Here is a 10,929-nt window from a genome sequence, read left to right as displayed (position 1 = left end):
GCGTTTTCTCCTCGAAGCAGTCAGCCAGGACGGAGCAGAGAGACGGTCGACTTCAGATTCCTCCTTAACAAGGTTGTATCGTATAGATTAATGGATGCGCATCCAATTAATTATATGTTAAAATAATGACTGCATTTAACTAATCCACTGTTTATGCTTGTGAATCTGTGACTTTGTGACTTTCTTTGCTTATTAAATATTCGTAAACTTGAAGGTGCGTTTGTCGTATTCTGAGTGCGTGTCTTGACTCCTCCTGCAGGATGACCGGTAACAGCAGAGCTCGGGTGGAGAAATAAGAGAAATAACACAACAATACCAATCATGTCTATAGATTACACCAAACTCAAACCTGAACAACTAATAGAACGTGCTACTGGCCATGGAGATGACAATATGTGGCTCTCATAGCTAGTTGAAGCAGCAAGAGAAGCTCAGCTCAACAACTGCGTTGCCTGTGCTACAGCCAGACCAAAATTAGTCACTCAGCCCGCCCCATTGTTTCCTGAAGACACATGGGGTTATAACTGTATGCTAAATTTAACCAGACAAAACCCTGTGATAAATTGTACAACTCTGACCGATATCTACCCACCTATTCATAACAAAACACACCCCGGATCATTTAGACCTAATCAAATACTACGCGGATACCTCTGTTTCAATTTCACTTCAAATAAACCAGAGTTAAATTATGGAGAAATACAACAAGATTGGTGTAATTTAACTTCAGCTGTAAAGACTGACAAAGAAGAAGATCAAACAATTGGATCCTGGGCCAGAGCTGGCCTATACTATTATTGTGGTGGCCAAAGATTATCTGTTAAAATCCCCACTAAAACCAAAGGACTCTGTGCCTTAATCCGCCTCGCAGCCCCCCTCACTCTAGTAGGACATAGCCTAAGTTACAGCACCCCTACACGGAGACAACGCTCCACTGATTTTAATCAAGAAGACTCAAAAACTTATATAGATGCAATTGGTGTTCCTAGAGGCGTTCCTGATTAATATAAATTAGCCAATCCCATAGCTGCAGGATTTGAATCTCTAATTCCTTACGTAACAGTAAACAAAAACGTAGCCAGAATAAATTTTGTTCACTACAATGTCCTGCGTTTGACTAACCTAACTTGCGATGCAGTAGAAGCCCTAGCTGATCAACTTTGTCCCACCTCTAAAATGGCTGTACAAAACAGAATTGCTCTAGACATGCTTCTAGCTGAACAAGGAGGTGTCTGTCACATGATTGGTGATGAATGTTGCACCTTCATCTCCAACAACACAGCCCCTGATAGTAAAGTATCTCGTGCATTAAAAGGCATAAAGGATTTGTCTCAAGAAATGCAAGATGTATCAGGCATAAATGACCCAATCTCAAATTGGTTTGCTAAAATATTTGGACAATGTAAAAGTGTTGTTATGTCCATAATTCTGTCTATAATTGTCATCATAGCCATCTTTGCTGTTTGTGGCTGTTGTTGTATACCATTTTTTCGCACACTGTCCACACGTATCATAACTACTGCAATGACCCCTGAACGACTGGCTGAAACTTATGCTCATATGCTTAAAAATACACCTGAAGACTTAGATCTGACCTTAACTGCAGAATCCACAACTTTTGTTTTGACCAACAAAAATACAATGCTATAAGAAGTTTCTCACTTCTTTGCTTTATTTTTTTAACTTTTATTTTGTTTTTACTTTTATAAATTTTTCATTAAAAGAATAATTTTGTTTCCTTTGTTTTTGCTTGCCATAATTATGGGGACCTGTCCCACACAAAAACAGCCTATGCAATTTTCTAACTGATGTTTCTGATGGTCACATGTTAAAACATACACAGTATGCCACCTGTGTCCTGATGTTTTCACCTTATCACTGTCTGATACTATCTGTATATAAATTGTGTTATCATCATTGTTATTATTGTTCCAAATGGAACAAAAGGGAGAAATTGTGAAAGAAAAGATATACTTAAGTATTTTGTATTAATTTAGTCAAGTCTTATGCATATTATTTAGTTGTGATGTCCATTTATTTGAGACCACCCGTATGCCATTTCCTACTTAAACATCTGTCTCTCAGTCACACCATGGGACAGGAAGTTAAAGGGGCCTCGTTGAGTGTGTGAAACCATCAGTCTAGTTTCCCAGAAACTGCTCACACATAAATCTCCTAAACAAGGCCCCTCAAACAAGGAACTGTTTGTTTTAGCTCTTAAGGCAAAGGATACACCATCTGGAACCTGTCAACTACCCTATGGGGCAAGGGATGTTTTATGACATATGGAGGTGTATAAAATGAAGCTGTACTGCTCATGTTTTTCAGAACACAGAACTCACTGAGCTGCGTTTTGTCCATGTGTTTTCCTTTTGCAGAAGAAAAATAAACTTTACTATGTGTTTTTTTAAACAAAGTACTCAGTCTCCAAATTTTATTTTGAACAAGTTTGATAAAACTCCACAGAGACACTATTGATAGAAGGTCAGCCTTGTTCTGTTTATTGTCTTTGCATATTTCTTCCAGTATACGCATGACAATCTGCCTATCTTTTGTGCTTAGATCGCTGAGGTCTTCCTCTTGAGGCTTGGTTGACTCCCTTACTTTTTGTCGCACATGCGGTGAGACTGGTTCTTTCTCAGGTCGAGCACGACGGTTCTGAAACTGGTAGGTCTGCCTTGAGGGTTGGTCATGATTTGTGAATCTGTGGTTATATTTTGGGGAGTGTCCACCCCCCTGATAATCTCTGTTGTAGTTTCAGTAGTCAGGACGTGGATGGTTTTGGTTTTTTAAAGAGTCTGGATGTTTATTTGGGCCTTTACCCTGACGAGGATTGTCAGGCCCAAAATACCGTTGTGTCCCACTGGATTTGGGTGTTGGATGTGCAAATTTATCTTGGTGCAAGTCAGAATTTGCACTAGTTCCTTCAAGTTCTAATGGCAAAGAACTTGTATTCATCGTTAGAACAGCATTTGGTTCAGCCGGTCTGGCCTGTTTTAGCTTCTGGAATGCTAAAGTGGCCCAATCGCGAAGCTGTTGAATCGTGGTGGTCCGAGGGTCAGCCATTATGCCTAGCTGATGGCTAACGGATGGATGGATGGAGATTTTGGACAGAGTTAAAAAATTAGGGTCTTCTTCCATCTGAGGTTCATTTCGCAAACCAAAATACGCAAGGAGAAGCCGGTAGTAGTAGTTGTTTGATGGTTCATGTCTGCCTTGTCTGACTGTAAGGGCTGATGCCTGTCCAGACTGTAAGACAAGGTCAGAGAACTCTTTCTCTAGAGCTTGACGCAGGAGGAAGAGACTAGTCCGTACATGAGTCAGTTGATGGTTGACAAACTTATTGACCTCCCTACTGGTTGTCAGCTTAATCAAATAGATGTAGTCCCGTACGGTAGTGTCAGGAAATCTTTGAAGGTGGAAGTCAATGTCATCAAGATAAGCTCTGGTGTCATGTTGACCACTTGGCAAGGGGTCAAAGCGGCTGATGTTTTTAGCAATTTTGCCCAATTCTCTGTCGGATGGACCATGCTGGGCTCAGTTTACTCTTTGGTCTGGAGGGGGGTCACGTCTAGTGACTGTCTGTGTAGCTGGAGGGTAAGTCCAGGTTACCATGGTGTTAGGAGTGCGCGGGGAACCCAGATATGAGACCCAGAACGAGGCAGACACAGGGGAAATACAAAAGAACAGTGTTTATTATGTACAGTGAATTAATTGTGTCCACAAGCGGCTTCACAGAGGCTCCTGGAAAGAGGGACGACAGGTTAATAGTGGTCTAACGGGGAAGGCCAGAGTGGTTGTTTAATGAGCGTTTGTCCTTACAGTCCAAACTCGAAGAGGAGAGCTGGTCCTTCAGTCCAAGGAGAGCGAGCAGCAGAGGAAAATCCAACAAGGGTCCAAAGGGGAACGAGGAAGGCTGGCAACTGGAGGCAAAGAGGCACGAGGAATACCTGACAGGCCAAGGGATCCAGATCAGGTCACGAGGGAATCCAAAAAGCACGAGGAACCAGGAAACTGGAAAAAAGAGCAAAAGGTGAACAAATTCTTTTCACCAAGACATTTGCCTCACAACAGTACTATACCATAAGAGGTGATATGCTCCAGCGTCGAGTCACACCGGACTGCAACCTTAAGTAGATGGAGAGGCTCATCAGGCTGATGGCCGCCAGGTGTTGGTAATCAGCGGCCATCAGCAAGGCAGGCTGTAGGCAGTGGGACCCTTACACATCGGGGAGTTGGGCTTAAAGGCATACTCCCCTATTGATCTACTTGCCTGGTCCAGGTCATCAACCTGTGTTGGGTAAACTCGAGGAGGGGTCACGCTCACCGGAGGAGGAGGTGGTGCACTCACCTGAGGAGGTTTTGCACCCGTGTCAGGGAGTTCCTGAGTGGTTGAGCTTGTAGCACGTTTCTGGGTTCTGGAAAGTTGATTTTGTAATTGTTGTATCAGTTTGTCTTTATTACGTAATTGATCTACATGAGTTTTGTTCTCTGTCTTTATATGGTCCAGATCAGTGTAAGCTTGTTGGAGGGCCATGTGAATATTTGTTTTGGCTTCCAACTCGTGACACAGTCTGTCTTGAGTGTCTGTCAATATTTGTTGGTTGGATGCGAGTTCGTCTTTTACCTCTGTGTGTGCGTGACTGAGGACGTCCAAGTTTTGTGTTAAATCAGACAGTTCTGTTTTCATTTGGTTCTCATTGAGGACCATGTTATCATATTGTGTTTGAAGAGATTTGTTTGCCTCTTTTAATTGACCTATCTTTTGCTTTTTCTTTTTGAGAGTCTCCGCGGCTTGGATCACCAAATTATGTGTTAGTTCCAGTCGTCTGGCCATAACTATTGCCAAACTTCCTAGAGTTTTAGTGGCCTCATGACCTTTGGGTGTGTGAATCACCACATTCGTGGTTAACTCGACTGTGATCCACTCTAGTTCATTAGAGCTCTGGTTTTTAATTTGGTCCAGATAATTAGGATTTGTTTCTGAGGTTAGATCTTCTGGGGCTTGTGTCAATAAAATAAATGGGTCTTCTGGAACAAGCTCTTCAGAATTACTTATGTCGGTCAAATCGTCTGAATGGCTTTCAGCCATGATCTTTATGTATACAAATGAACAAAGAGATTTAACTGTGTCTTAATTTGTGTGGGTTATCTGTATTGAATAGCTAGTTAACTGGTTAAAGAATTTAACTTTTATTGTTTGAGTTTGTTTGTTAAGCATTCAGTTGTTAAGGGAAGCTTCTTGGCTGTTTAACCTTTAACAAAAGCTTTAAACAAAAACAACAAAATGGCAGTTATTTATTTCACAAGTTAACTTTTAAGCTAAAAAGATAATTCAAAAGCAATCAGCTAACAATTGAAAGATTTTGAACACAAATGGTTGTTTACCTTTACCAGCAAAATTGTTAAAAGTTAAGAATTTTTACATTAACTGACAAGTTTGGTGTTTATATACTGATATATATTTAAGATCTATTCAAAGCAGGATGAAATCAAATCAGTCTTAACCTGTTGGGTGTAAGAATTAGGTGTTCACTATTTTTGTGTAATTTAAAGTTTTGAAAAGATGAAAAGTTTAAAATTAGAAATCATGAGGTGTAAGATTTGGTTTGACCACTGGAGGGCAGTCAGTTTTAAGGGCAGGGACAAGGCGGTGTTTATAGGGACAGAGGGTGGTCTGTGATTAAATTCGACCTCATTATCTGCTTTTTTTTTTGTCTATATTCTGATTTACCTCATTTTGTATTTTGCTTTGTGTGTTACCTGTTGTTTTGTCTGTACAGCACTTTGGTTGGCCTTGTTGCTGTTTTAAGTGCTTTATAAATAAAGCGGTATGGTATGGTATAAACTGCACTTCTCAAAATGGCGACCAGAGTCACAGGTAGTGGTTTTTACCTCTTTTTAACAGTCAACTCAAAACAGAGCAACAGTTTAAACACAGCATTTTCCCAGCAGCATTACACAGCAAGAACACAAGCTTCCAAATCTTGTTACTCTGCGCATCCGTTTCAGAGCAATTCATCCACACAGCCGTGGGATGCGTGTGGTACTTGAACGCAGCACAGAAGTTAATTTACACAGCTTCCGAACCAAGTTAAAGCACCAATCACAATCTTAGGCGTTTTCCTTCCTCCACAACAAAAAAAAAAGTTAAGTTTTAACACACTCTTCTTGACTTTTAATCACAGAGTAACAAATCCGAAAGGTAGGTTTTCACCGTTCGTGAACAAGACTGGTTGCTAATGCAACCACTTCAGGTCACCTTACGGAACGGAGTTTTCTTCGGCCGTGGGTCCTGGACAACTTCACCTTTTGAAAGCGGGCCGCGGCGGCTCCTCTAAGGAAAGTTAACAAATCCCCTGCCTGAGTTTATGCTTATAAACTCAGGGGTTAGCTCTTGGGTAGCTAATCCAAAAACACTAACACGGAGCGTCAGGATATCGTTCAGTTCACCAGGACTTGCGGTAGCTATGAAATATCCTGAGAGAAAAGGGTTCAAACCCTGGAATTTGCAGGCGTCAGAAATGTCCTTTTCTCATAGGCCGATTACCAATATAGTCAAAATAATGCATGCACACAAATAAAAAACAAGGAGTTAGCTTTCCAAAGTTCCTCAATCTTTTATGACAAGGAAAGACGATTTGTGCGTCCGCTGACCCCTAATCATGTCAAAACAAAGACAGAAAGTCCAATATTACAATTTCTTTGAAGAGTCCAACAGTTTTTTTCCAGTTTAGCAAAGTTTTAGAAACTCTTTTCAGCTTCAATGAAAGACGGGGTTTGACCCGGAAACAATGTAGCTCGCTTGCCGTGAGCTTTTCAGTTTAAAAGTATCTTGTTATAATTGTTGACAAAAAATATTCAGCTTTGAAGTTTCACCACAATGTTTTTTAGCGTATTAATTATATGACAATTTATTTTACACGTGCGGGGAAACCAATTATGTAGGATTAACAGTCCTCAGATAGTTTAATTTTTATGCGTAATTTTATTTTGAAAGGGCACCACTGGCTTCCGGTTCTAAAGCCAGAAAATTAATATTATTAATATTATTCAATCAGACTCAAGTTTAGTACTCTAGTGAATTATTTTCGTATTAAATTCAAAAAATGTCATATATATATATAATGAAAACGCTTTGAGTCCAAGTACAATTTTGTGAGATTTATTATCAATTTTGGTGAATATAAGTGATCAAACGGTGAATACAGCTGCAGAATGAACTGATGGCTTTACTTTGACAACAACAAGAGGTTATGGAGTTATCTTTTAAACTTTAATATGGTGAATTATGAGGTTACAAAGCAGAGTAAATTATCATCTATAAAGTTAGCTAAAGTGTTTTTGCTAGATGTGATTTGTCAATTTAGGAGAACTTAATTCTAATTAATAATGATGAAATTTTTAGACTGGACAACTTCTTATCTTGGACCTCAGACACCAGCAGAAAACCTGAGCAGCTTTTTCCTACCGATTGGAAGGTGGTCTGCGATTCAACCGCCCGGCGGGTTACCAGGACTCTTGAGATGAGTTAGAGCGTCGAAGGTGGGATTTCCCTCGCCACTGGAAATCAGCTGAAATCTAGAGTCGGAAGTTGGCTCCCGAGGGGGGTCAGTTGATGAGCTCCCGGAGGGCTGCGTTTTCTCCTTCTCGTGGCAAAGATCTTCTGGCAATAAATATCCAATTGTTTGACCTTACTTCGTCAAAAGCTTCTTCCAGACTGCTCTAAGCCAAATGTCAGAAATAAATTTCTTTGACTTAGAGGGCGTTACAATGTGATGGTCAAGCCAATAATAAAAGAATGGTGGACCTTCTTTCAAGTTACTGTTGAACTTTAATAACCTTAATAAAAATATTAAATGGCTAATTTACTCTGCTTTGGTAAATTCTCGGGCAGCACGGTGGCGCAACTGGTAGAGCTGCTGCCTCTCAGCGAGCAGGTCCTTGGTTCAAACCCCGGTCCAAGGGCCTTTCTGGGTGGAGTTTGCATGTTCTCTCCGTGCATGTGTGGGTTTTCTCCGGGTGCTCCGGTTTCCTCCCACAGACCAAAAACATGCATGTTAGGCTGATTGGTAACTCTAAATTGTCCCTAGGTGTGAATGAGCGAGTGAATGGTTGTTTGTCTCGTTTGTCTCTATGTGGCCTTGTGGTGGACTTGCGGCCCGTCCAGGGTGCACCCCGCCCCTCGCACAGTGATTGCTGGACATGGGCACCAGCGACCCCCGTGACCCAAAATGGAACAAGCGGGTAAAAGATAATGGATGGATGGATGGTAAATTCTCAATTTAACAGAATAATCAAACTTCTAAGCAGCTTTTTATTCATCCATAAACATTTTCATTAGAACTTATGCACACAGTTGTAATTTCTGAAGACCAGTTTTATATCAACTTTCCTTTATGCATGATTACTGAGTAGTGAGCTGAGAAAATAAGTAAACTTAGCCGTTTTTACAGCAAAACATTCAATTGTGTTCAGGAGAACTCAGGAATTTAACTTGTTAAATAAAATGATTTCTACCGTGAGATGGAAAGAAGAGTCCTTGAAAACAATGGGGTCTTTCTCACACTCTAAGACTGGAGGATGAATCATCCCTTTTCGGAAGAGATAAGCGTACGTTTTAGATGTTATATTTCACAGGTCAGATGGAAAGGTTCTCATACAAAAGGGCCTTTCAGCTTTGCTGAAATCCTTATGCCAGGTGTGCAATTAATTACAATAACAGATTTTTGTTATTCATCTTATATGATAACATGTGGTTCCTTACTGGTCCAGCTTTGGAAATGGAGAGTCAGTCTTACTTTCAAAGTATCAAAAGAATAAAGTTAATGATAGAAAAACCTTGATGTGTCCCTACATAGGCGTAGCCCTTTAAGGCTGTCGCTTAGTGGGTTTTATCCCGTCATGCGAAGCATTGCACTGAAAAATTTAGTCCATGCCCACCTGCTGTGTGGGCCCCACCTGGTCCGTATAAATTACGTTAAGAGTGAGTAATCGGCTCCCAAATAGCTTTTTCTTCAGCTACTTAGGAGCCAGTGAGGCCCGACGCTTAAAGGGTTACGCCTATACTCATAGAATCTGGGGTTACAGTACGTAACCAACGTTCTATTTCGTATAGGCTTCGCCCGTTAAGGCTGTCGCTTAGTGGGTTAAGGGCGAAGCGGATGTGGTCCTCGCCTCACTGGGTCCATTCGAACACTGTATGAAGCGGAAGCTTGCCCAAAAACGTCTTGTCACTCAGCTCTCCATGTACGTAATTATGCGTTGCGTAATTATGTGTACCATGCACAGACACATGCTGTTATGCGTTCTGAATGCATGAACGCCCCGGAAAAGTTTCATCGGGGAGGGAAAATGCTGAAACGAGCCATGAACCAACCGGTTCACGGCTGAACAGTATGAACAGATTAATAATAACAAGTGAACTGATTATTAATCAAATGAACTGATTGGTAACAATAGTCATGAACTGATTAATGACAATAGAACCAAAATAACATTCACAACTTATGACTGATAACAACATCTCACACTGTAATGCATGTAGTCAGATGTGAGTTTAAACGGGGTTCCATGAAACAACAATATTCATTCTGTTAGAACACTAAGTACAGAATGTGTCATGGAACGAGCTGTCACACCACGTAAATAGAAATGAATAAATGAGCAGGGTGTTGACCACGCGGCTGCAGTGCAAATATCCTGCATTGTCATACCATTATGCAAAGCAGTCGAAGATGCGATACCTCTGGTCAAGTGCACCCTGAGGTTATCAGGAGGCTCTAAATCTGATGCTCTGTAGGCTTCAGAAATGGCCTTACACAGCCAGTGTGACAGGCGCTGGGTGGATAATGGGCGACCTGCAGATGCATCTCTATAATGCACAAACAAATGTTGAGTTTGACGCATTGCAGCTGTGCGTGCTATGTAACACATCAACATCCACACAGGACAGAGCAGATGGAAAGATGTTTCTTCTTCTAATTTGTGGGGGGAGGGGAAAAACCCCTCCAACGATATCACTCTTGATTTAAAAGTGCTCGTGATGTTTTAGGCATAAAAGCTGTATTTGGTCTTAGATCAGCTGAGCTGCCATCAGCCTGAATTCTGAGACATGACGGAGCGACAGAGAGGGCAGATAAAACATTCACCCTCTTAGCGGATGTTAAAGCCAGTAGAAGGCAGTTTTAAGAGACAAAAATTTAATTGGAACCTGATTCAGTGGCTCGAATGGAGCTTGATCAGGGCCCGCAGGACCAGTGTTAAATCCCACTGTGGAGCAAGTGGGCGTGAAAACAGGCCTGCGTCTCTGTACACCTTTTAAAAAACGCTTCATCAACGGATGATTAAAAACTGTTCTGTCCCCAAAACCTTCGTGACAGGAAGAGATGGCTGCAGCGTACGTTTAAATCATGCTGAACGCCAAATTTCTGTCCATCAGCTGCTGCAGAAAGGACAGCATGCCACCTAGTGGACATGAGGTGGCCTCTACACCTTCTCTGTACAGCTTTTACAAAACGCTCCATCAGCGGATGATGAAAGGCTGTTCTGTCTCTGAAACCTGCGTGACAAGAAGAGATGGCTGAAGCATACGTGTGCTAAACGCCAAATTTCTGTCCATCAGCTGCTGCAGAAAGGACAGCACGCTGCCAAGCGGACATGAGGTGGCCTCTACACCTTTCTCTGTACACCTTTTACAAAACACTTCTTCAGCGGATGATTAAAAGCTGTTCTTGTAAGAGTACCACTGCCTGCAGCTCCTCCTCCAAGATGGCCGCTAATTAATCACACCTGACGGCCATCAGACTGAGGAGGCTCTCCTACTACAAAAGGCTGCAGTCCAGTGCTACTCTTCGCTGGAGCATATCACCTTCCATGGTATTTGTGCTTCAAGCCTTTTAGGCTTAGTCTTGCTAGTACTAACCTTTG

Source organism: Nematolebias whitei, chromosome 19 (genome assembly GCF_014905685.2).
Source record: "Nematolebias whitei isolate Nwh7 chromosome 19, NemWhi1, whole genome shotgun sequence".
Lineage (NCBI taxonomy): Eukaryota > Metazoa > Chordata > Actinopteri > Cyprinodontiformes > Rivulidae > Nematolebias > Nematolebias whitei.
The sequence above is the reverse complement of the archived record's forward strand: the minus strand, read 5'-3'. Positions refer to the sequence as shown.